Source organism: Pinus tabuliformis, chromosome 7 (genome assembly GCF_031772625.1).
Source record: "Pinus tabuliformis cultivar Carrire ecotype Pingquan chromosome 7, CPIR1, whole genome shotgun sequence".
Lineage (NCBI taxonomy): Eukaryota > Viridiplantae > Streptophyta > Pinopsida > Pinales > Pinaceae > Pinus > Pinus tabuliformis.
The window spans coordinates 1,718,719,136-1,718,746,251 of record NC_142293.1 but is presented as its reverse complement, the minus strand read 5'-3'; the positions used below and the strand labels follow the sequence as shown (position 1 = coordinate 1,718,746,251).

At 40.0% G+C, this 27,116-nt stretch overlaps 1 protein-coding gene and 1 pseudogene across 4 annotated transcripts in view; both read right to left on the bottom strand.

The window, feature by feature from the left end:
* Window positions 1–27,116, bottom strand: part of LOC149255202 (translocon at the outer membrane of chloroplasts 64-like) — a 257,950-nt gene that overhangs the window by 97,522 nt on the left and 133,312 nt on the right. The gene's annotated exons all lie outside the window — the stretch shown is intronic.
* Window positions 10,215–14,685, bottom strand: LOC149255203 (exosome complex exonuclease RRP44 homolog A pseudogene; annotated as a pseudogene).

Below are 27,116 nucleotides of genomic sequence, written 5' to 3'. Positions count from 1 at the left end.
CAAGACGATCAGAGTAGGGCGCATCTCGACAAGCGACAGAAAGATTTCTAGGAGGGAAATCAGGAATTAGAGGGAGTCTAGAAGAGAACTTCCAGGAGGGAAGTAGAGGAGCGTCATGGCACTACATGGGGTAAGAGACCAGGATAGACTAAACGAAACGTCGAACTTCGCAGTCTGGAAGGCCAGAATCTTATCAGTGCTTGACAAGAATCGTGTCAACAACTTCGCCTTGAAGGTTATAGCTATCCCAATCAACCCCAATGATAACGACAAGTATGAAGAGGCGATGGCGAGGGCCAAGTGCATTATCCTTGACGAGGTCAAGGATCATGTGGTACCACATATAGCCGAGAAGGAAACGACAGTTGAGATGTGGGAGGCTCTCAAGAACCTGTACCAGCATACTTTTGTGCAAAGAAGAATGTTGCTCGAGAACCAGTTGAGGTTGTATTAGATGAAGAAGGGTCAATTGATTGACACCTTCCTCGGAGGACTGAATGACATCCGAGGCCATTTGACTGCTATAGGAGTGACACCGGATCAAGAGCTTATGGTGAGGACAACCCTGAATGTTGTCTCAGAAAATTGGGAAGTGTTTGTCCAAAGTATCCTAGCAGAGAGACCCTCCCACCTTGGGAGGAGATGTGGGCAGCTCTTCACCGGGAAGAGATCAGACGGCAATGAAAGACAGGGAGCAGCAACAAAGGGATCAAGGTCAAGCAGGACAAGGAGGACGTGACCCTAGCATCTGAGGGAAAACAGGAGAAGTGGAAGAAGAAAGATCTCTCCAAGATCAAGTACTTCCACTGTGGGGAGATGGGTCATTATGCAGCCCAGTGCCCAAGGAAGAAGAGTAAGGGAGAGTCTTCCAAGACTAAGGCAACGCCAGCACCGGCAAAGAAGGAAGTTTTGACAGATGATGACTGTGCCATGAGTGCACACACGCCACTTGAGCGGAAGTGGGGAGACATCGAGCTATAGTCAGGCGGACTACATGTGATGAGGTGCAAGATCCTTGAGGTACCCAGCCTCTTGGATTAGACCTTGCTACGAGAGCCCCAACGAGGAGTAGCAGGACTGGTTAAGTGGGTAGAGACGGATGTGGATGGAGCGGCAGAGAGAGCTACAGTGCAAGAGTCCCGAGATAGTGCAGAGCTAGCAGGCTGTAGCAATGCGAGAGGCACAAGAGTGTTGCACCAGTGCAGGAAGGCACAAAGAGGTGTGCAACGGTGCGAGATGCAGGGAGTTGTTGCAGCAGCGCAGAGGTCAGAGAGAGGGAGCACTTGTCAGTGGCAGAGGGAGCTTCAACATCAGTGGGTGTTTCTAGCCCAACAGGGAGGTCAGTTGGGAGATCAGTTACTTACTTCTCAGTAACTGAGTTGTCGTGCAATAGTGGGCAACACAATGCAACATGATGAGAGGAGACGCAGTGCTGGGAGAAAGGACCAACAATAGCATGGATGTAGAGGGAGCTGTCATACAGATCCAACAGTGGCAGTGGTAGAACCATGGGCAGCAGTATAGGAGGCAGCAGTGCAGAGGATGTTGGGCAGTAAGGCCTAGCATCAACACAGGTACCGATGCCGGATGATCAGAGTAATGCTCAGTGAGGAGTATTGGTAAAGCACAGTCCTCGCTAAGAGGGAATGTTGATTTGGGGTAGCATCGGATGTGCTCTCGCCACGAAATTTGGTGGAGAGGTTGGGGCACATGAGATCTCCAATACCCAGAAAGGGTTTGGGCAGATTCTAAACAGATCAGGAGATATTAATATAATTAATATTTTTAATGAAGTCCCTAAGTCTAAACTTAGGGAAAATAAAATATTAATGTGTATTAATATGAATCTCTATTAGAATGGTCCAAAAGACATGGATCAAACCAAATCTAATCTTAGTCGTTGATTAGGGACTTAATCTCGGCCGTTGATATGTCAACAGGAAAAGTATAAGAGGAGGCTTGAGGGTCACTTGGAGAACACACCAGAGTGATCAGTCATTCTATTCTCTAGAGCAGGATTTGCTAAGAGACATAGAATCAGTGATCGGGAGAACAACTAAGGGGCATTGGGTACAGAGAAACAAAGAAGGCAGATATTGTGTCAGGAGAGCAGCGCAGCAGCCAAGGAGAGTGACGCAGAGCCAACAAGGGCTCATGTAGGGCCACGTAGAGGCAGCCAAGTGTTGCGCAGAGCACCAAAGAGGCCAGCATGTCTGACGCAGAGGCCTAGAAAGCTAACGCAGGGCCTCCTGGGGCTGACGCAGGGCCAGCGTGAGACAGAGAAGGCCTGACGCAGTCCAAATTGGGCATACGCTGGGGTTGCAAAGCAGTTTTGTGCTGAGGAGCTGCCGGAAGGATTTTCCAGGTTTTCAACCAGGATATTTCTCTCAAACTATGAGGTATAGCTGCTAAAGAAATTCTCTGTTGGGTAGGCCAGTTTCGGCATCCAGATTGTACTCTGATATTGCTTAATAAGAAAACCCTCAGATAGCTGCACTAGTTTTCCCGCATTGGGTTTTTCCGGGGACATTGGTCCAAAAATAATGCTGTCATGTGGTGTGTTTGTTCTTGTTTCTTTTAGTTGTTGATCTGTAATATGTTGAGCATGCACTGGTGTTTATTTTCAGTATTTGTTTTGTAAATATCTTGTTAAAGAAAAATAACAAGAAGGTAAGAATAAATCAGAAAAAGTGCATGAAGGGTTTCTAAACTAAGTAAATTTAGAAACTTCAACACCATAATGTGGGAGTTGGAAGATATTGTGACTGCCAAATTGGAGATAGAGATCGAGCTATCAGGTTGAGAGTTTTGGATTGAAAACAAAGCCATGGAGTAGGGTCAAGCATTAGGAGTAGTAGCCATCGTCGAGGAGTATTATGGGTTGTCGAGTAACATGAAGTAGTCGTCGTTGAGAAGATTGGGAATAACTATAGGGAGTAGTTGTCATCGACAAAATTGAACCAGTTCAAGTTTGTGAGACTACAAAAGAGTGCAATCACCATCAAGAGTTTTGATTTTTCAAGTCAATTAAGGGTGAGGATTTTGCTCGTCGATTAATGGAGGGCTCCTCTCCATCAATCCTCAATCACTAGGGGCAAATTTATAGCCCTTAAAATATCTCCACCGAGTGATATTTCACATATTTAACATCCCAAGTTAAGAGTCTATTGTCACAGATGGAATTTTTTGAAAATGAAACTTAATAGCCTTATTTAGAGGTGTTAGATCTTAAACAATTAATATCAACAATTAAAACACGACATAATATACACATATAGCAACCTATTATGAACTACCCCACATTCTAAACAAAGATCTCAAACATCAAAAATATACAAGATGAGATGACATCACATTACGCCCTTTTCAAAGAAGAGATAAATCCAGCAACAAAAACTCAATGCTTGGGTTTGGCTCTCAGGCAAGGAGAAGCCTCTCTCTCCTAGAGAGGAAAACCCTTCTGCAAATTTCTCTTATTGAAGTTTCAATTGACAAATGCCAAACCCTAGAACCTTGACAAGAAGATCCTCCAAACACAAGCCAAGCCTTTCCCTTTGATCCGAGATCACTTCCTCTTCCAGCACTTCGTCCTCCTTCTTTGTCCTCCTTCCAGCAACTAATAGCTTTGACTGCAGCAACCCTAATTTACATGCCCTAGACGGGACATTCTTCTTTTCTTCCTTCGCTTGAGTAAGAGGCCTAATTGGCACTCTTTTCTAGCCCAATCAAGCCTCTTCATATGACTATACTAGTAGGTCTGTTAGGGCGGCAAAATGAGCCTCTTTTACCTCACACGTTTGACTGTAATTAGGCCTAAAATAGACCTTTCAAACTCCGCCTTCTACCCTTCCTTCTTCGCTGCAATAGAGACACCTTCTCTTGTCTTTTCGCACCCTTTTCTTGCTTCTTCTTCGCTGATTTCAAAGATCACTTGTTGTTGTGGAAGTGTGCCCTAATCTGGCATGTGTGACAGTGCTTCTTACCCAAAACAGAGATATCCTACTCGGCCTTCCTTTCATTGTATAGGAGACTTCTTCTCCTCACTTTTTCGCACCTCTTCTTATTTCAGAGCGAATGTGTATCCTTCTAGTGAGGTTGAGTTGCCCTTCTTATAGTGATTTTGTCCCTTCCTTTAGAGCCGACATGACATTCTTAGAGAGCCGACATGACATTCTTAGAGGGCCGACTTGATCTTGACATGGAGCCGACTTGCTAGACCGAATTTAATTCTTTACAAGAGGAGGCTTGACTTGCTTAGAGGATTTTGTCTTGACTCAAATTCATGACACTTTCACTTGACATTTTACATAGACATATTTACATAGTGTAACTTGCCCTCAAGGGGTCTTCAATACTTACATTGACTCTTTGACTTTCCTAGAAGCACTTGAACATGTGCTTGACCTATCAAATGGACAAGAAATTCATTCTTGATAATTACAAAAATAATAATTCTTTTCTTTTACAAGTACAAAGATCAAAATTACATTTATGAAGACCGAACCTAGTTACACTTTCTTCAACACTTTTGACACCTTACAAATAGGCACCTCTTTCCTTCATGACACTTTGGATCTGAAGGACATCACTCTTGACTGGACATGGATGGGCCACAACTCCACACTCTTCCTCCACTTTTGGTCATGTTGAAATATGTAACTAGGTTCGATCAATGACATATTTATGTATTTAATGAAAAGAGAAAAATAAATTTATTATTTGTGTTCTTGAGGCATGGGTTTCATGCTCAAGGGAAATTTATTTTTAGGTCAAGCACCCATTGAGTGCTTCTAGGTTTGTCATAAAGTCAATTGAGTCATTGTCATGTATTGAAGACCCATTTGGTCATGTTACATATTGTAAAGAAAACATTACTAAGTCAAAATAGAGTCAAAAGACCCTCCAAGACCCCATCATGGCACAAAGTTGAAGTCAGCCTACATGAAGGGTCAAGTCGACCTGCAAATAGCAATTCGTACCTCTCACAAGCCTATAAATAAGAAGGAATCTGACCACATTTGGACACTCACTCAAGCAAGTTCGATCTCCACAAGATAGAAGCTAGAAAAGGATGAAGACGGAGAAGAAGAACAAGTTCTAAGTTTTGGGCCTCTCTCTCTTTTGTTAGGGTTTCTACAGTTTATGGGCAAGACGAAATTCTAAAGCAGCATCAAAGTTGGAAAGCTACATCAAAGTTGTGAAGCTGCAAGATCGAGGTTGTGAAGTTGCATCGAAGCTATGAAGCTAAAAGGTCGAAGTTGTGATAGGTAGCAAAATATAATCACAAAGGTAAAAACACATCACACAAATTGACATGCTTGTTTACCCAGAAAACTCAAATGGGAAAACCTGCTTTCTTTGTTGTAGTATTTTAATGATTGAGCTTGAGCAATTGAATCTTTTACAAGGCAATATTTTAGGGGCTAATATTCACAGGTGGGCTAATTTTCCAAGATTTTTCCAAAAAATTGATTCGCCCAATTTCCATTTTCTCTAAAATTTATTCGCCCACATTTTATAGTATAAAATTATTTTACCTTAAAAATCACTAAAAATATATAGAGAATGATATGAAATCATTAGAAATTTTAATATTTTTAGAAAAATATATCCAAACATTTTACACTTTGCATAGTAAGGACTAGTAAGATTCGTCAAGGTTTCTAGACATTATGAAAAATTTCCTTCGCTGAAATTTTCCTTGTCTATCACACTAAGAACAACCTTGTTCTCTCGTTGACCTAGCAGGGACTCCCCTTGAAAATTTCATGATCACTGCTCCTAATCCTTTGCGCACTAGCAGCCATATTTCCTAGCACGCTAGGGCCTATTTCCTTGCACACAAAATCTCGTATTTTGTAGTGCAAATAGCTCCTATTTCTATGTGCAATTGTGCTCCCATTATTTAGGACGCAAATCCTTAAATCCTAGCACAAATCTGCTCAATAAACCCATGTGTTATTGCTCCTCTAGGCTACGCTCACCACAAGCAAAGAGCTCTCACACAAGCTAGTGCACTCAACAACAAACAAACTTTGTGTCTTTGTCCTTCTTTTATAGATTCAATCCATGCTACGCTCACCACAAGCAAACAACTCTCACACAAACTCGTGCACTGAACAATGAACAAGCTTTGTACCTTTGTCCTTCTTTTATAGATTCAATCCATGCTATAATAGGCAAGTTACAAACTTAGAACTTGAGTTGTGACTGACTAGTTAACTGAGTTGAACTGGTTTTCTCTCCAATCAACACTAGGGTTATAGCTAGTCCTTCCTTCAATCAAGCACTGAAGTTCCCAACTCATCCTTTTCTAAACTCATATGCCACTTGATCATGTAGTTAAACTGAAGAAGGCACCACATAACTGATCCTCCAACACTACGCCCAAACTCATGAAGTTATTCCCACAAACTGGAAATAAGCTCACCATCTCCATGAACTCACTCCGTGGTTAAAGAAAGACAACTTGTGGTCTTTCTAGTTAAGGCACGAGCTAGAGAAGACCATCCACTCGCTGCAATTTTCAACATTTATTATTCCCCCTTACTACTAATATTATTGTTCGCTCCCCTTATTTATAATAATTTGATTATATTATTATTTTAATTATTCTTTTACCTTTGACTCATTATGTCTTATTTTTAGTAATTTGTTCTTTTAGTTATTCATCCAATGACTATATTTTTTACTTTTAATTATTTAATTTTCTAACAGCTACTTTGACTTTTCCTGTTAGCTCTCTCTGTCCCTCTTCTATTTAATCTTGTAGCACAATCAGATTTCTTTCACCTCTTTGTCTTGATCATTAACCACATTAGTTGGTTCAAAATGTTGACAGGAATAAATTCTAATGGGAGGAATCCAAAAGCAAAATCTCTAAATAACTCTCCTCACAGAGGCCTTAGTACACAAAGCTAGTACAACCTTCAAATCTCTTGTAAAGATGGTACCTAGTCTCAGAGTAGTAGACAGGTTGGATGGTGCTACAAATTTCAAATTGGAAGACCAAGATACTCCTTGCCTTACATGAAAATGAGATTTAGAATTATGTGAAGGAAAATGCCTTGAAACCACAAGATGTTGAGGAGAAAGCCAAGCATAAGAAGAATGAAGCAAAGGCTAAGAGGATATTGATTGACTCCATAGAGAACCATTTGATTCAACGTTGCTAAGTTGAAGACTGCCAAAGAAATTTATGATGCCTTGGTGGGATTGTTCAAGAGTAAGAACACTCACATGAAATTATCCTTGAGGCATTAGCTCCAAAGTATCATGATGTCCAAATGAAATTAAATTGCCATTTATCTCATGAGCCTCCTAGTTGAGAGATCAACTTAAAGCCACTAGAGATACCATTGGTGATGCAAAGTTTGTTACAGTGACACTCAATGGATTTCATTCTTCATGGGATCCATTTGTATAGGGTATTTGTGCATGGGCCAAGTTGCCCAAGTTTGATCATCTTTGGACTAATTGTGTCCAAGAGGAGGCCAAATTGTTGTCCAAGAACTTACATAGACCTCGAGATGAAGAAACCCAAGCCCTTGCAGCCCATGCAAGAAAAGGAAAAGGAAGAAGAAACTTTGATGAGAAAAATACAAGTGGAAAATCAGCTCCAATTCAAGACCAAAAGAAGAAGGATCTTTCAAAGATCAATGCTTCAAATGCCATACATTTGGTCATTGTGCCTCCCATTGTCCTCAAAATAAAAGGAACGAAAAGTAGCATGCACCGACAGTGGATGTTGATAATGAGGATCAGCATCTACCACAAAAGAAGACAAAGAAATCTAAACTTGATGAGATCGCATATGGATTTAAAAAAGAATATTTGTCTCCACTCTTACAAGCACTATTACATGTTAAAATATGTAACTAGGCTTGGTCTTCATAATGACATGTGTAATCATGATTTTATTTAATGTAATGAGAAAAATAAATTTATTGTTATTGATCTTGAGGCATGGGTTTCATGCTCAAGGGAAATTTGTTTTTAGATTAAGCTCTCATTGAGAGCTTCTAGGGCTTGTCATTGAGTCTACAAGTCTAGGGAGTCTTTGTCATGTATGAATGACCTTTCTTGGGCATGTTATATATTGTAAAGAAACTTATTTGAGTCATAATAATGTCAAGATGGCCCTCCAAGACCTTGTCAAGTGTAAGTTATCAAGTCAGCCTACAAAGGAGCATGTCGGCCTCTCTAGAAGATGATGTCGGCCTATTAGGGTTGCCAAGGAAGCCTATATATAGAGGCATTCGGCCTCATTCCAAAGGGCATCAATCAAGCATCAATCTCATCACAAGAAGCTCGATCTAAAGTGTAGAACATAGCAAAGAAAAGAGAAGACAAGTCGAGGAAAAAGGAGTATTTTCTGAAGTCTGTTCTTGGGTAATCTCTCACATGTGTGGGTTGTAGTTAGGGAATTTCATCACCTACAGAAAATCAAAATTAAAATCAGTCAAGGAACCAAATGAAGGATGGAAGAAGCACTTATATGCAAGCCGAGTCATTGAAGGAGTTGTTTCCCAAGTGAAGGAGAAGAGGAGTTGTCTTCACCATGATTCGGCCACACATGCAAGCTAGGGTTACTGCAAGAAGAGTTGAGAATCACAGTGAAGGTGCAGGTCCAAATTTATGATGAGAAGACAAATTTGAAACAAAGAGACTTGGGTTGACTTTGCTAGAAGTCACGAAGAATTGTGACTTAATCTTGGAGCGGTCATTTGGTCAAGGGTCTAGATCTTGGAATTCGTCAATTGAAGATTCTATAAGAAGAAGAATTCTTGTGGATTTTCCTCTCAGATTGGAGAGGTTTTGGCCCTAGTTGATCACCTACATCTTGTGTCCCTTGTCTTATTGTTATTTATGGTCTGGTATTTGTTTGATGAATGAGAACTCCAATAATAAACAATGAAAGAATAAGTCAATCTAAAGAAGTGAAAATACATCACAAACAATTATCAAGAAGAGAAGTCGCTTACACTTGCTACCCCTAGATTTCTCAACATTACAGACAGTACTAATACTTGGTTGTTGGATAGAGGTTCTTCTAGGCACATAGCAGGTTCACCAGATTCTCTCACAGATTTGACAAAGAAGGATTCAATATTATAGGTGGAACTTGGAGATAATGCCAAATATGCAATGAAAGGAACTGTGACAGCATCATTTCAGCTGGAGTCAAAGATTCTATACACATGAGAGATGCATTATTTGTCTCAGGATTGAAGAAGAATTTGCTCTCTATTTCAGTGTTAGAGGATAGAGGTTATAGATGGTCATATTTTTGTATGGCCTAACGGCTTGAGCATAGACACAGCAGTAGTGATTGGAATTCGAGGATGGCTATAAAAATTGTTAGGATGTCTAGCCCAGGAATTGGTGCATCGCAGTGTCAGTTTATGTGAGTTATGGCATTGGAGATTTGTTCATATGCACTACAGGGCTTTGTCGACATTAACAAGGATTGTTACAAGTCTTCCAGAGTTCCAGGTAGAGCATGAGGGAGTTTTCAGGGATTATGCACTTGGCAAAATGCCAAGGGATCCTTTTTGAGCAATGATAGACATCCAAGGTGATCTTGGATCTAGTACATTTAGATGTATGCAGGCCGATGACAATATCATCTTTGTGTGGCTTCTTGTACTATGTGTCATTCATCAATGATTTCTCCCAAAAGATATGGATCTACTTCATGAATACCAAGGATAAGGTCTTCAACAGGGTCCAAGAGTTTAGGGCTCAAGTAGAGAACTTGACAAGGAAGAAGATCAAGTTAGATAAAGGAGGAGAGTATACTTCCAAGGACTTCAACGAATTTTGCAAGGACGCAGGAATCAAGAGGGAGTGGATAGTTCCTTACAACCCTTAGCAAAATGAGGTTGCGGGAAGGACAAATAGGTCCACTATGGAGGTTATCAAAGCGACAATTCATGATCAAGATTTACCCATGCTCTTGTTAGCTTTTGGGGTAGCAGTGGAGAAGTGTTCTAGCCTCTATGGTGGCTAAGAGGCTAAGGAACACGAGATCTCCAAAATTAATTGATGGAATAGCTCTCGGTGGAGGATATTTGCAGAGCGCAAATGTTGGGTGGCTCGTAGAAGCTGGTTTAGAATCAATTTGCATTCATCCGAAAATAATCTTTGAACAACATTCTTCACTCGAACTTCTGTGTGGAATTTCAAGATTTTTGCTCGCATATCAATGTCTTTTAACACTGGTTCCCTAAAACTTTTTTTCTTGCTCCATATAAATCTATTAAATGGATGTTGTGAACTATAACATCTGCATATCGCTAAATTGGTCATGTAAAATGTGTATACAAGGGAGATGCAAGACCATAATGATGGAATTCCGGAGGAGTGAGGTCTCCACTGCAAAAATAAACTGCCTGGGTCATGCATCGTGTTGTAAGAATTCGAACAAGCTTGTTAAAATATGGATCATCATCCACAGCACAATCAAGAGAATCAGCTAATGCTTTTGAAGATGAAATATCCAGTTCAACTCCGACAGATGTCATTATGCACAACAAGGGTTCAAGCATTTTTGGCATTGGACTTGGATGATGCCTCAGAAGTAAACACGAAGGGAAGTGTTTTAATATTTTTTCAGCGACTGAAACATTTGCAGCTAGCATAAATTCCTCAACCATTTGATTTGCCTCACAAATTTGATAAATACCAATATCAAGTGGATCATGCATTTCAGTATATATGTCAAACTTAACCTCTGCAGATGCATGAGTCACGCTCCTCTTTCAATCCATCTAGCCCTCGTGATCTTTGCTAATGAATTCATATTACGCAGATCGACTGTTATAGGATTAGCCAACCGACTGTCATCCATCCATGCTTGAGCCTCAATGTAAGACAATGTTGCACATGACTTGATGACACTTTTGGTAAATCTCACAAAAACAATATATGTTGAAGGAGTCATTTCCCAAAGAACTGAAAAGGCCAATCTTTCAAAATCTGATCGGAGGGAGCATATATCTTGAGTAAGTGGTTTTGGGAGCATATCTATTCTCCGCTCAACCAAATAAACAGACGTGCCTCGTTCCGAAGCTTCTTCATCAAGAGGTGTACCGGGAGAACAAAATTTGTAACATCAACAATGTGGACTCCAACATCGAAATTTCCATTTGGGAGTCCTCGACAGCATAGTGCATCGTCAATATCCATACAACCAGGTGGATCCACATTGAATACTCTCAAGTGGCGTAGATCCTGTCGGTGAGGATCACTCGAATCTTCTAGTTGTAATGTCCAAGGCAAGGGTGGCATGCAAGCTAGAACCTATTCAGAAAATGCTCTTATGTTGATGTCGTTCTCAATTAGCAAAACCTCAGTTTCTGTAGCACGATCACCTATTTCTCCTATCGTCCACACATAGTGACCAAATGGATACCGTGATAACCTATCCCATGAATCAATAGCTACAATGATCCGCTTGTCAATGAGATTTCCAAGTTGGCAGGTTTGAATTTGGATTTTAGGTATTTTGCAATCAATAGATACAAATAAAGTGTTAACAATTCCACCACCACCCGCAAGCATAGGCATTGGCTCCAGAGACCCACAGTACGAATGCCAATTTCGCTTAATTATACCAATAACATGCCCAGTTGGACGGGTTGTAATATGACCTTCAACCCCCTTGGAATTCTGCTCCAAAATGGCATCACGAGGAGCATCATCAGCACTATTCGAAACTAAGTGGACCTCCTCATCTTCATATTCTTCATCTTCTACAATTTTCATTGTTTTCCCTTCATCCCACTGATCCTTAGGCAAGAGCTCCACTGCAACTACATCTCCATCAAAATCTTGATTCATATTATCACGTCCATAAATTATGATCTCGTCACCAATACTTTCACTACCAACATAGGCCTCAAGTGGGTTGTAACGATTGACACGATGTTTCCCTTTTCCATGTTTTTGTTCTAGTCCTTTCTTCTATGAACTTTGCATTCGTATAGGTGGTGATAACCCTTCAACTATAGTTTCTATTTGTTCATCACCAAAATCAGTGAGCTTGATTTCTTCATCCTCTACAACTGTGTTTACATCCTCTTTTATAGATTCTACATGTTTAAGTGTTGTATTTTCAATAACTTCATCCTCTTTGACATTAAGATCAGCTTCATTGGAATCATTATCTTGATCATTTTTTGCAACATCTTCATTTTCATTATCATCATTCTGGTCAAAATCTTCTTGTTCTATTTCCTCACTGTCGCTATCATCTTCCTTATTATTGATTTCCTTTAGACATGATTTAACTTCACATGATTTTTCTAATCGCCAAAATACTTCTTGAGTTTTATTACATTGATCAACGCAATCAAGACGTGAACGTAATGGCACATTGTGAGGCGAACAACGTTCAAAGACCCGCATGATTATATTGTGCGCCATGGCTCTGATACCATTAAAGCATCAAAACTAATAGCTTGTTGACTTAAACGTAAAAATACATGAGGTATTTTAATAATAGTTTATTAATATATAAAAATGTACAAGTGATGAATGTTACAATGAGGACCCGCATATATATACCTAACCAGGTGTCCTTTCGTGACTAGGCATCTCTTTTAGACATGCCTTTTCACTTAACTTAATGACTATTTAACATAATCAATATTTGATTATTTAATATTTACATTTATTTTATTTATTTACTTGTTATGAATTATATTCATAACAACCTCCTTGTCCCGGAAACTTGGTGGAACATTGTAAATAATCTCTAGCGGATAGAAGATTAAATTCCAGTTATTGCAATTGTGGAAATTTCATAGTCCCTATGGATAGAGACATCCAGCACCATTGTTTATGTTCAGAACAAGAATCCTCACCAAATACTGGAGGACAAGACTCCTAAGGAGCCATTCACAAGAGTGAAGCCAAAGGTCAATCATTTGAGGATCTTTAGTTGTCCAATATACATTCATGCACCAAAGGAGAAAAGGAAGAAGTTATAAGTTATAACCTTCTAGGAAGAAGGGTACTTTTGTGGGATACAGCAAGACTTCCAAGGCCTACAGGATCTACATTCCAGGACAATGTCAGATTGAGGTTAGAATGAATGTTAATTTTGATGAGGTAGCCTTTAGGAAGTCTAGAGAGTCTCATATGGAGATTGATAGTGAGGAGCAAGAGGCTCTGAAATATGTTGATACAAATCCCTCTAGTCACGTTGTTCATCCTTCAGACTATCAGGAGGAGTCAATATAACCAGCAGAGCCAGTCGACCCACCTAGAGATGTTGTAGTGACAAGGAAGATGTCGACATCGCTTTATGACACTTTGCAAGATGCATAGAGGCATGAAGCTCCAAGTGGTACTTTTACGAAGAGCAAGTGACCACACAAGCTATCAAGTTATATGGCATTGATGAGCTAGATCATTAATTCTAAACCTTCCAGTTATGAAGAGGCAGCAGGCCAACAAGTTTGGAAGGATGCTATGATGGAGGAGTATCAATCCATCATGAAGAATGATGTGTGGGAGATAGTTTCAAGACCAAAGGGAAAATCAATAGTGACTTCGAAGTGGATCTATAAGATCAAGCATGCAGCAAATGGCAGCATCAAGAAGCACAAAACGAGGTTTGTGACGAAAGCGTTCTCTTAGAAAGAGGGAAAGGACTAAGAGGAGACTTTTGCTATAACGTCGAGTACACTTCCATCAAGACTATTACTTCTCTTGCTTCGGTTATGGGTTAAAGGTCACAACAAATGGATGTAAAGGTTGTGTTCCTCAATGGTGTGATTGAGGAGGAAGTGTACAGAGAGCATCCTCAGGGCTTTATGATACATGGGAAGGAGTCCCACATTTGCAGATTGAAGAAGGCTTTGTACAAACTCAAGAAGGCACCTAGGGCATGGTATTTTATGATTTGTGGATACTTGATTAATTTGGGCTTCACCAAGAGTGATGCAGATCCTAACCTTTACTACAAGGTTGTTGATGTTGATCCTTTGATCTTGGCGTTGTATATTGATGATTTGTTCCTTAATGGTGCAGAGAGGCTCATTGTCGGGTGCAAAAAGAAGTTGGTTTCAAATTTTGAGGTGAAGGATCTTGGCTTGATGCATTATTTCTTGGGATTGGAGGTGTGGCAGAGGCCAGAGGAGATTTTCCTTAGACAAGGGAAGTACAGAGTTCAGATCTTGAGGAGATTCGATATGATGGACCACAAGTCCATGGCTACACCTACAGTGACAAATCTCAAGAAGCTAAGTGATTATGCTTCAGATTCAAATTTCATGGATCCCACTATGTACAGGCGATTGATTAGATCCTAGATGTACCTGGTGAACACCCTAAGCTGATTTATTGTTGAGCCAACGCATGTACATTGGGATGCAGCGAAGCATGTGTTGAGGTATCTACATGGTAATGTGGGATATGGTATGAGATATGTCTCAAGTGGTGAAGTGAGGTTGCAGGGATATGTTGATTTTGATTGGCTCCGAGGAGTGCAGTGGACAGAAAGAGCACCTCAAGGCACTGCTTCAACTTGGTATCAACTATGATATCCTGGATTAACAAGAAGCAAACTTTTGTCATGCTCAGTGCTACAGAAGCAGAATACATCACAGCCAGTGTCGCAAGTCGAGAAGCAATGAAGCTCTTGCACATATCCACAGCTGAGCAGATTGCGGACATTCTCACCAAGCCTTTGTTTAGGGGGGAAGTTTGCATACTTCACAGACAAGCTTGGTGTGATGCAAAATGTCTTCCTCGCTGAGAGGAAGTGTTGATGTTTCAGCAATTTGCAACATCAGGCAGACATTCTCCTATAAGATCACGCTGATTTGACTTGGGGGGATGATACGTTCACCCTGTTGGATAAATTTGTCATTGATGTCAATAAGATGAAACCCTTGGTGTTGATTGCAAACCTATGTTGCCAGGAAACGTGGGTTCGGGGACGGGTATGGGTTCGGGGGAGGGGACAGGTACGTCATTTTTCGAAACAAGGTGTGTGGGTTCGTCGGGGGTATATTATAATTTATATATATAATATAAATATTATATTTTATAAATTATAATATATATGAATTTGTATATTTTTCAAATTTAAACAAGAAAACTAAAATATTTATGATTTAAACTTTAAATATTTAAACATGCACATCATTGAACATTCAACATTCACAATGAAATTTCAAAATTTCTAGTTAGATATCAAGTGCAAATTGGAGTTTACATATTAATAAGAATCATGATATATGTCCATCGTCATACTACATTCAAAATTTGTCTTAAGGCATCTCCAAACAAGAACTGGGAAATTTTAAAATACTAAAATAAAAGTATCTAAGAGTGAACAATGACTTCCTCAAGCGATGTCATCAACATCACTCAGATCTTCAGTTAGCATGCTCTCCAAGTAGGGATCACTCTCATCTTGAGGCTCTTGCTCATCCATAGCAATTGGAGGTAGCTCAGTAAGTCCATCTGGTTGTATCTCCTCATCCACACACATAGCATCGTTTGTGTATTGGTCCCATCTCTTGAAAGGACCCTCGTATCCAGGGTCTTTTCGAGATATGAGACGAAGTGTGCTATGAACATACACTAAGTTCTCTGCCTTCTTTGAGCCCAACATATTTCTCTTTACTAAATGGATAAAGGCATAAGTACTCCAATTCCTCTCACAAGATGAAGAACTAGCTACCTAGAATATTAGGGGAAGCCCATTAAATTAATTAAAAAATAAAATATAAAAACTAAAATGAACCCCAAAGAACCCAAAAGAACCTGATTTTGGGGTTCCAAGTACCCATCATCAGGGTTCTTCGTACCCGTCAAGACAAAAGAACCCAATTTTTTTTAATGAAGAACCTGGTTCTTATGGGTTCTTCTCAAAAGCACCCGAACCCGAATCCGGTACTTGGGGACGAGAACCCGGGATGGGTTCGAGAACCCCACCCCCGGGTTCGGGAACCCATGCAACATAGTTGCAAACCCTAGATGCCAAAAAGAAAACCCTTGAATGGCAAACCCAAGTTGGAGCATGCCTTGGATAACCCTTTGTGTGAAACCCTAATTCAAGAAAATCCTAACCCTAAGCACAAAATCCTAAGTGAAGTGCAAAACCCTAAACCTAACCCTAACCCTAAATCCTTGTTCCTAATGATACCATAACCCTAACAATTTAAAAACTCCACCAAAGTAGACTCCCCTCTATACGTGATAAATATGGTCATGAAAAAGGAACCTCAAAACACTTTCTTAACTATCCATTCCTTAAACGTTATAACAAATTTATTAACTTAAATACATTTAACAAAACCTTTATATTTTACATCCACGCCATGCTTTTACAAATTTATTAATAGAAAAAAAAGGGAGGAATGATATATATATAACGTTGGACGTATAGGTTTCATGTTGACATTAGACATTGGGCATATTATGCATTTAATACAGGTCGGCTCCATATAAACATTGCCAGGTCAGCTCCCTATATAGCCAACAGATGTGTGCCTTTAACTCAACATAGCAAGTATATATGAGTCAAATGAGCTCGTTGATCGGCTCATCGCAAAGCAAGCATAAGAGGTTGATGCAGAGTAAGGTCAAGCGAGAAAAACTTGAGGAATATCATACAACTCATGAGTTAAAAAGGAGATTAGTGCACCTACAGTTTTTGTGACCTATATTATATCTTTTGGACAATGATATTCTTTGCAATAAATAATTTGTGGAGTGAGCCAAAGTTATACCAGTGACAAAAAAATATGTTAGCCTGTGGTGGCTATTTTTTGTAGATTGAGCAAATTGCAAACTTGTTCCTTAAATACTCTCGAAACTGTGGATACCTTCGAGACCTGTATCTCTCTGGGACTTCAGTATTGTATCTCTCTGTGACCTTTTTTGTGTAATAAGCATAACCTTGCAGATTTAAAGAAGCAACATACTCTTACAAGACTTGTTTCAAGAGCATATACTTGTGAACATAGTTGGATATACAATGAATGCAGAATTGTAGTGTATATGTTGCAAAACAGTGGAACAAACCTGTTGGAAAGGCATTGAAACAGTTTCTTTTAAACATTATTGAAGACCTGTATAACAACACTTGGAGCACTATTAAAGCACTTCTTGAAACACTGAAGCAGCATAATCAAAATCCTTGTTGAAGCATTATTTGGGGTATAATTAAGGCATTGTTGAAGTAGCATAGGAGCTCTACTAAAACCTTCTTGAATACACCTTTTTTGTTGAAGAAGCTCATAAAGAATCTATTGTATTTGGAGCAATTATTGAATACTCTACTGTATAGCAGATCTATTGGGCTTGTTGATTGGAACTAGACTTTGAAGACATTTTGGAAACCCTAATTGAAGTATTCTTGGAGACCTATAAAGCATGATTGAAGCTCTCATGGAGTGACCTTGGAGAAAATTGGTTAGGGAGTATGAAGAATTATGGAGATACCTTTTGTGGACCATAAAGTTGTCATTGATGAATGAAGGGTTATTGAAGATTGATTGAGAGCATTGTTGTTGATATTGTCAAGGCTTGTTGCAGAAGTTTTTGGGAGGCCTCGAAGAACCATTCAACCTACATTGAAGAGCTGTAACAGATTGATAGGGTTGGTGCACTAGAGGATAGGTGTCCTCAAAAAGATCAGGTTGTAGCAGATTGATAGGGTTGGTGCACTAGAGGATAGGTGTCCTCAAAAAGATCAGTTTGGAGCCCGTGCCGGAAAAGAGAGTTGTTGCCCTAGAAGATAGGAGTCCTCAAGAAGAAAGGGTTGGAGCCCTAGATGTTGGAGCCTCGTAAAGACCAAGTTGGTGCTTAGCAAAGTATAGGTTGAAGTCTGGCGGATTGGAGATTGGTGTCTTCATCTAGGGTTGGATCCCTAAACAATATTGTACTCGATTTATTGTAAAAAGAGGATTGGAGTCCTCAATATTTCTGATTTAATAAAATTATTTTTTTTGTATCATTCATTTTGTGTTCTGTTTACAAGTGATAGAAATTGGTAAAGTAACAATTGTAAAAGAAATATTGATTCACCCCTCCCCCCTCAGTATTTCCAACAATTGGTATCAGAGTCAATACCTTCACTCACAGCCTAACAGCTAGAAGTTAGATACTTAGAACACTAACGGCAAGATCAAGGAAGAAAGGCTCCAAACCTTTTGAAGATGTCTCTTCCTCAGTCAAAAATTCAGATGAAAACCAAGTTGTCAAATCCCCCGTGTTGAACGGAACAAATTTCGAAGTATGGAAGGGTAGAATGAAATTATTTTTTATGGTTCAAGGTTTTCACGTTTGGGAATCAGTGATCACTAGAAGCACGATGGAAGAAGTGTCCAAGGAACAGAATGCGAAAGCGATTAAGGCAATCTTAAGTGGCCTACCTGATCCTATAAAAGTCAAAGTAGAGAAATGGTCATCAACAAAAGAGCTTTGGGAGAATCTTCGAGATCTTCATCCAAAAGGACTTTTGCTCATAACCCCAAATGATGAAAGCCAAGAGCACAAGGATGACTAAGAACCAGAGAAGGTGGCCGAAAGCAAAATTGAAGACACCAAGAACAAGGAAGACCTAGAAAATAAAGAAAATCTCAAAGAAGATCTCAAAGAAAAACTTGTAGCTACCCTAGAAGAGATAAGTAGTTTGAAAAAGGAAAATGAGGAGCTCAAGAAGCAAGCACAAGATGGTGACCATGACCTTGACAAGACAAGAAAGGAAGTTGACCTCTTCAAGCTTCAAGTACAAGAAAGAGATAAGGAGCTCACCAAGCTTAAGGAGGAATTGCATCAAAACAAGAAAAGACATCATGAAGAAGTCATATCCATGACAAATCAGTTGGATAAAGCAAAGAAAAGGGAAGACATTTTGTCAAGCCATCTTGAACAAAGACATGAGGACTTGAACAAACTTGAAGCAAAAATTGGTCAATACAAGGAAGAGGTCTCCTCCCTTAAATCTTAGTTGGAAGAAGCAAAGAAACAAGCACAAGGAGCTGAAATAGTGATAGAAGCAAAAATTGGTCAATACAAGGAAGAGGTCTCCTCCCTTAAATTTTAGTTGGAAGAAGCAAAGAAACAAGCACAAGGAGCTGAAATAGTGATAGAAGGTTTGGCCCTCCTGGAAGGACAAGTTGGTGAAGTAGAAAAGGAAAGAAATGTCATGACATGCCGACTAGAAGAAAAGGATGAAGAGATCTTCAAATTGAAATCAGATGTCATCTCTCTTAAGGACCAACCATCTGAAGCAATAAGGATGAGAGAAGAAATGGAGAACTAGCCAGCAAAGAAGGATGAAGAATGTGAAAAGATGAGAGAAGAAATTGTCTCTCTAAGGAAAGAAGTTGATCAACTAAACAAGAATCTAAAGAGTTCTCAAACCTTGGATGATATCATAAGTCGTCAAAGATCTCCTCTTGATAAATCTGGTCTTGGTTATGCAGGTGAATCTTCTAGCAAAAATGATGTAAACCCTGATGCATCAAAAGACAAGAATATGGAGAAACTCGAAAGTTATACCCCCTGTTAGCGCTTGAATTTGGCCTCAGGCTGAAAAAGACAAAATCCAAGGCAACATCAAACCACTTAGCCTCGTAGCTAGCCCTACGGGGCAGGAGAGGGCTCTCTCCGGGTCTATCTCGGTGAAAGGTCTTCAAAGGGCGGAGATGACCAATTAAGAACACTGATTTTAGGCTAGTAAACTGATAGGGAAAGTTTGATTTTAAATTTTTAGAGTTTTGGTGGAAAACTGAGCACAGCAATTTTGGGTGCGGGAATGAGACACAGTTTTTGCAGAGGTCTTTTTGGGGCAAGGTAGGAGATTGTCTTGATGCCTTTGAATTAAGTGAATGGATAGAAATGACAGGTGAGGAGCTAAAGAGAGCAAGAAACTTTCGAGTGTTCTCTTTAGACAGAGGAAAACATAGATATTAAGCAAACTTAAAGGCAGAGCATACAAATTATGAATTCTACCTTAACACTTCATTTACTTAATGTGCAGAAAAGAGAAGTTGGAAAATGATACACATAACACACTTACAAGTACAAGAGAGAAACACACCATCAACACAAATAACCACAGGAATCCCAAATAGTGCTGCAAAACCCTGGTCTTTCCTTTACCAAAATTGCAGAGATACAAAGTGTAATACAATAGAAGCTTATCCCTCAAGAGTCCAACCATGAAAATGACTAAGAAGATACATAATATAGGCAAGCTAACACATTTCCTTGCCTTTAGGGGTCGAGCTCATCATCCTAGGAGCTGTTTCAACCAATTCTAAACAAAGCACTACAATCTAGGCAATCAAAACAACTTGCTTCTATAAGCTAGGAAACCAATTCATTCATTAAATTTTTGACTTTTTATGTATGAATCTTCTAGAATAAATAAATAAGTGCCATGACATCATAAAATTACATCAATTACATCAAGGAGGATGAAAAATCACTCCAAAAAGTCAAAACTAGTCAAATTTGCGTTTTGCTGAGCTGTAGGTGAAAATCTGGCAAATTTCCCTGATGCGTAGCGCCCCAATTCTCTACGCGTAGCGCGCCTTTGAGCCAACTTTTGAGGCACTTCCCGGCAAAAGTAGGCTTGTTGGAAAGGTCTGGATGTCTACTTTCCAACCCAAGTGGAATTTCTCAATTTGGTGTCCATTTGCCCCTCCAAAATTGCAATCTCCCAAGACTGCTTCCTGTGTGTCCAAAAAGTGGTAGAAAGTCATTTTTTGCATGTTTTTTGACCTTCTGAGGGCTCAAAACCTGATGAAATGTCTTGGCAATTGCTGAGAAAGTGTAATTTGTCATGACAAATCCAAAAATGCTGAGCTTTTGAGAAATGGACTTGCCCATCTTCAGGGCTACGCGTTGAGGGCAAAAACCTGTGTTTGGCACAAAAAAGTCAAAATTGACCAAAATTGCTCAAAATTTCCTGAAATTTGAACTGGAGGTGTGTCATTGAGCACCATGCTCCCTCAAGGTTGCTTCAGCCAAAATTTGAAGCGGATCGGGCCTTTTCCTAAGTTTTAGTGCCTTGGCCAAGCGTGCTTTAAGTACCTTCATTTTTGCTTTGCACACATGCATGCGGGCCCAATAATGGTTCTTCATGTGGCGGAGCATGTCTTTGTCCCTGTTTGCTTTTGCTATCAACCTCTCTAGATGTGTGTTCACCTGAATGATCATAGAGCTTTGCTCCTTAGGTGTCAAATCACCGGGTCTCTTGCGAGCCAAATTCCGGTCTTCTCGGATCCTTTGCAACTCATCAAGAGTGTGTTCATCCTCTAATTGCTTGTTGCGCTGCTCTAAATATGTGATTGTCCAATTTGCCATTTCCAACTTTTGCTGCAACAAGTCATTTTCAGCCCTTAGTTGCTGGATGATCTCCTTTGGCTCTAGGCTAGGAGAACTGATATCAAGGTCAACAACATCTATGCCTGGATCACCTGATGGCCCCTCATCAATCTTGGGTTGCTTGCCTTTCTCCGGTACCTGTGCTGCTGTCGGTAGCGAGGCTCCTTCCACCTGATGTGGAGATAATACTCGCCGTGCATATGCAAATAAGGCCCTGTGGCCTCTCTGATATGTAACAAATGGAGGGGAACTGACATGCTCGGGCTCTGGAATGTCAAACTGATGTGAAGGCCCTCCCTCATCACGGACAACCTCAGGAGGTGGCTGTGGCATTGTGAACAAGTCACGAGAAATGAAATCCTCCCATGGAATACCTTGTTGTGCCAACTGATGCATGACCACAATCTTGATCAGTGCATAATGATAGATGCTCTTGTGTTGCTGTGCTGGGCTCTTTCTTTGCACCAAGGGCACCATCCTCTCTATATTTCGGCACATGAAGAATGGAATGTTCATCATTCGTACCCATGTGAAATGCATCAACACACGGATATGGTACGAATATAAACGTGAAAATCTGCCCTCGCAAGTGAAATAGCGAATGATGATCCTCATCAAAGGTGCATGCTCGTCTCTTAAGAATCTGAAGGGAAAAACAGCAGTTAGGTGCCTCATATATACAGGTTTGATATATGGCTCATAATGAAATCTGTCCAACTGCTGGCGCTCGTTCCACTCTTCTCCAAGATCGGGTATCCCTGTTGCTTGAGCAACAATCTCGGGTGACAATGTGAAGTCCACTCCTGCAAGATTCACATGCCCATTGTGCAAATGTAGGACAAACAAGCGGACCAATTCCCTGTGGTGTTGAATTTGGGAGATTCTCTCGCAATATTCATAACATGATTGGTATCGGAAACATGTCACTGCAAGTGGACAAGCTTGTAGATAAGCCAAAGAGGTGGGCTCCTCCCTGACATGCTGACCACCTTTACCACCCCTGTGATGCCTCCTTGGCACCTCTACCTCTGGTGTTGATTCATGGTCATCACTTTGCTCATAATCTGTTTCGGTTTCTGACATGGTTTTGGAGGCAAGTGACTGAAAAATAATGCTGACTGTGCACCCAATGAACTGTTGTTTTGACTTGTTTAAATGCTGAAAAGATTTTGAGAGAGAAGTAGTTTTGGTGGCTTGCTGGCGATTTCCTGAGCAAGAAACCCTACGCGTAGCGCGCCCAGCCTGATGCGTAGCGCGCCTCCAACGCGTAGCGCCTGAGTTAATTTGCACTGGAAAATGCGCGCTGATGCGTAGCGCGCCCCCAACGCGTAGCGCGCCTCCTCTGATGCGTAGCGCGCCGCTGTAATTGCCCAATTCGCCCAATGACCTTTGAAATCGACTTGACAAGTATTCTCTTGAAGTGTTGAGAGGCAAACGAGTTACCAATGAGGAGGGAGGGGCTTTTATAGGCTCACTTTTGAATTTAATTTGCCCAAAACCCATTTTATAATGTTTTTGAAATGACACTTTTTTGAATTAATTGTTGCTGACTTCTGGTTTCCTTTTTTCAAAATAAATTGGTTGAAATGATGATTTCTCTTGAAAAATTTTGCAGGGATAGCTTCTGAGATGTCTTGGCAAAGGAGACCAAGGCTGCATGCCAACTTTCGGAGAATTTGAACTTTTTACAAATTTTTACAAAAATGAGATAATGACCTTTGTCTTCAAAAACAGGGTTTTTGAAAACAAGGTAAAAATTAGCTATACAATGATAAGAGTTATTAAAATGATGCTTTATGACGGACATCCCTCTGGCCTGCTGGTCCTTTATGACATCTCAAGACAAAGCTTGACTCAACCCTAGACCTAAGACCTTGACATTTAAAACAGGGAAATGACCTTGTGAAGATTTTATTTACTCAAGAAAACATGATCCAGCAGTGCCAAACAAGAGGGGAATAAAAGACATAAGCTTCTCCACCAGGGTTATGGCATGCCTAACGGGATGCAACATGATCACACTGATGAGACACCTAATTATGAAATGCAAAGAGTTTTGATCTCTGGTGGAGGGCTACTAGACCGACTCTAACACCCCCAGATCCAGCAAAAGCAAGGAAAGAAGTCAAGATGAAATTGGAAGAATACTTACTCCAAGAAGATATGCAGATGGTGTCAGAAATGCAAGAAGCAATGAGGATCATCAAAGAACTTCCAAGCAGAACAACTTCGGAAATGGACCAAGACAATCCTCACCCTCCAAGTAACATACCAGTGTTACTTGGGAGCGGGAGCGAAAGCGGGGAGCGGGAGCGAAAACGGGAGCGGGAGTGACATTTTCAAAAGCTCCCGGTTTGGGAATGAATCTCGGAGTGATTTTTATATAATATATATATTTTTTATATTTTGATACATATATGTCAACAAATACATGTAGAATGATGAATTAGATATAAAAAACATAAAAAAACAAACATTGATCATTGAACCATATAACTTCAATCATCTAGAAGTTATAATCTTCATCAACCACGTCTACAAGTTAGTAACATACATATTACAACATATTGAGTCTCGTGAATCATGATTCATCAATCTTAAAGTTTCAACTTCAAGCTTTCAAAATTGAAAATTCAATATATAACATTTATCATCATTGATCACCAAAGTTGTACTTGTAAGCTAAGTTTAACCATTACAAAAAATAATATCTAACATGAAATGAAATGTTATAAAAAGAATTATGAAATGAAATGAAACAACTTTCATGAAGCATCATATTCATAATTCAGAATCATTACCAATGAGTTATAATTGCCAACTTCAAACTTCAAACTTCAAACTTAAATTGTCACAGTCATATATTGTTTACAAAAAATATCATTATGATATGAAAGAGTCAAGACTCAACAATTATGAAAACTAATAGAAACTAGAAAAGAGAAGTAAACTGTAAATCTATTATCTACTACTACATGTGGCCCTTGCCACGAGAAGTCTCTAAGGTATGAACAGGTCGTGGTGGTCTTCTAGGAGTCTCCCGCACAAACCGACGACCAGAATTAGAAGGCACATACCCTCCACGTGAGGGTGTAGAAGGAGGCGTCGACAGGAAAGGAACAAGACTCGGAACTCGAGCACTGCTACTGGATGGTGGAGGTGGCATGGTTGTTGCTTCATCTTCCTCTCTTATAAGTTCCTCTTCCGGTTCTTCAAGATGTATAGTGCCATCCTCCAAATTATCATCCTTTGGGTGGTTGTCCCAAATTTTATATGTTGGATCCTCATAAGCTCGATCACAGTAATGACTCAACAACCTCAAGTTGTAGTGCACATAAATCAAGCTTTCTGCCCGGTTTTCATTGAGTTTGTTTCTTTTCACATTATGTATGAAGTTGTAAGTGCTCCAACACCTCTCTGCAGAAGAAGTATTTACAACCTGTGAGAGAACTTTTTTTGCCAATTTTGGCAAAAGTCCATGGTCGCCATATGATTCCCACCATGTGAGAGCATCAAATCTGTGTCTATCTTCCATTGCACGAAAGGTACCAACCAAACCAGTGCAATTGAAGTATCTGCCTATTTCAAGACGCACACTAGCACATTCCTCCCTGTCAGGTATAAACTTTTCTAATGCTTCCAAATATCCTTTAGATACCTCTTCATCTATATGGGGTTTGGTCCTAACCCCAGCCCCTGGTGCAGGTTGGCCCAACCAAGATGTAGAGTAGTATTTTGGCGTAAGGATATACGCCAAGCAATGTAGTGGAACATTAAGTTTATCCCACCGTACACACACACAATCATGAATCAGTTTGTACAAGTTGGGATCATTGTTATGAAAAATATCTTTTATTTGCCCCAACATGGTATCCATCTGCTCATACACCTCGCCAATCACTGGTTTATCTGTATCTGCAAACCGAATCATGTGATAAATGGGCTTGGTGAAATCCAATACTTGCCTCACACATGCCCAAAACATACCATCAAGAGCAGCCTCCTCCACCTGTTCAAAACCTTCCCTGTCACTTGCATTTGTAGCCCTTCCCTTTAATACCTGCCAATGTGGACTTGATACCATGCTAGCCAATGACTCTCTTACCTTCAAAAGGCGCCTGAAGGTGAGGTAATAGCTACCAAATCTAGTCCTCGCAATCTTCAACAACTCCAATCTTGAGTGACTGCGGAAAAGGCCATGGGTATTGCTATGATTTGTAATAAATTTTATCATTTGTTTGCCTTTCTTGTACAAATCACCAATCCATTTGTAATGTTCGTTTTTGTTCTTAACAATATCATGCATCAAAAGGTTCATTGTGTGAACCAAACACCCAGACCAAAATATGTTAGGGTATTTATCCTCAATAATTGCTCCCATTGCCTTACAATTAGGAGCATTATCAGTGATGACTTGGATGACATTGTATGGCCCAATACCGTCAATTGTTTCAAGTAATGGTTCTGCAATGTTGATGGCGATCTTGAACTTGTCTAAGTAATCATATGCTGAAAGAAAGATAGCACCATTAACAGACACAGCAAGAACACTTATCAATGGCTTGCCTTTTACATTTGTCCATCCATCAGATACAATGGACACCCCATGGTTAGTCCAAGAACTTGTCATTCTATTCAAAGAATGTGATATTTTTGCTTTTTCATGATCAAGTCCAACGGTTCTTGCCTTGTCATACCCAGGGCTCTTGTATCCTTTAGGGGCATCATTTATGGCAGAAACCATTTCGTGCCAATAAGGTGAACAAAAAACATTGAATGGTATCCCACATGCATAGAGAAACCTGTAAACTTTTGAATCCACATCATTCCTACACCCTTCATCAAGGAAATCTGATATGGTTCTACGCCTTAAACTTGGTGACCCTGTGCCTCCATATCCAGTACCTTGGGAGGATCCTGAAGGAGTTATTTGTGCATGTGATTGTGAGCTTGATTCAAAGAAACCCCTTGATTTTTTAGATTTGTATTGGGCTTCCTCCTCTTCCCTTATGTATTTGGCTCTATCTGCTGCTGACACACCTGTACAAGTTTTGATTCCTATTTGTTTATCTCCATCCCATGGCATTTTCCCGCAAAGGTGTTTTCTGGCACGAGCGTATGAACCTGTGTAATTATTGTTGCAATCAAGGCAATGAAATTTAGTGGTTCCACCACCTTTCCCTGCTTCAGGCTTGTTAACATATTTCCACAATGGGGTTTGGTCTTGTTTAGTTTCTTGAGCTAACTCATGTTCACTCTCCTCCAGCGCCTCCTCACCGGCGTTTTCATCAAATCCACGATGTCCCCCTTCTTCATCCCCTTCATTTTCAATTTCAACCCTCCTTTTTCTACTCTCCAGCACCATAATAACCAAAAAAGGAACCAAGAAGAAGAAAATGCCAAGAAATATAACCATGATGTTTAAAATTTGAAGTTTTGAATCTGCAAAATTTTAAAAAATGGAATGGGAATGGGAAATATAGACAATTTATTTAGAAATTAGGAATAATTCAATAATTTAATAAACATTAAAAAAAATTTGCTAGACATTCTATTCAATATTGTAGAGCGGCGAGCCTACCTCTTTGGCGTCCAATCTCCCCTTGCAAGCTCTTCAATCTCCCCTTGCTCCTTGCTCCTTGCTCCTTGCTCTCTCCTACTCTCTCCTTGCTCCTTGCTCTCTCCTTGGCACCTTGCTCTCTCTCACTCTCTCCTTGCTCCTGAGTCCTCTCTCAATCTCCCTCTCTCAATCT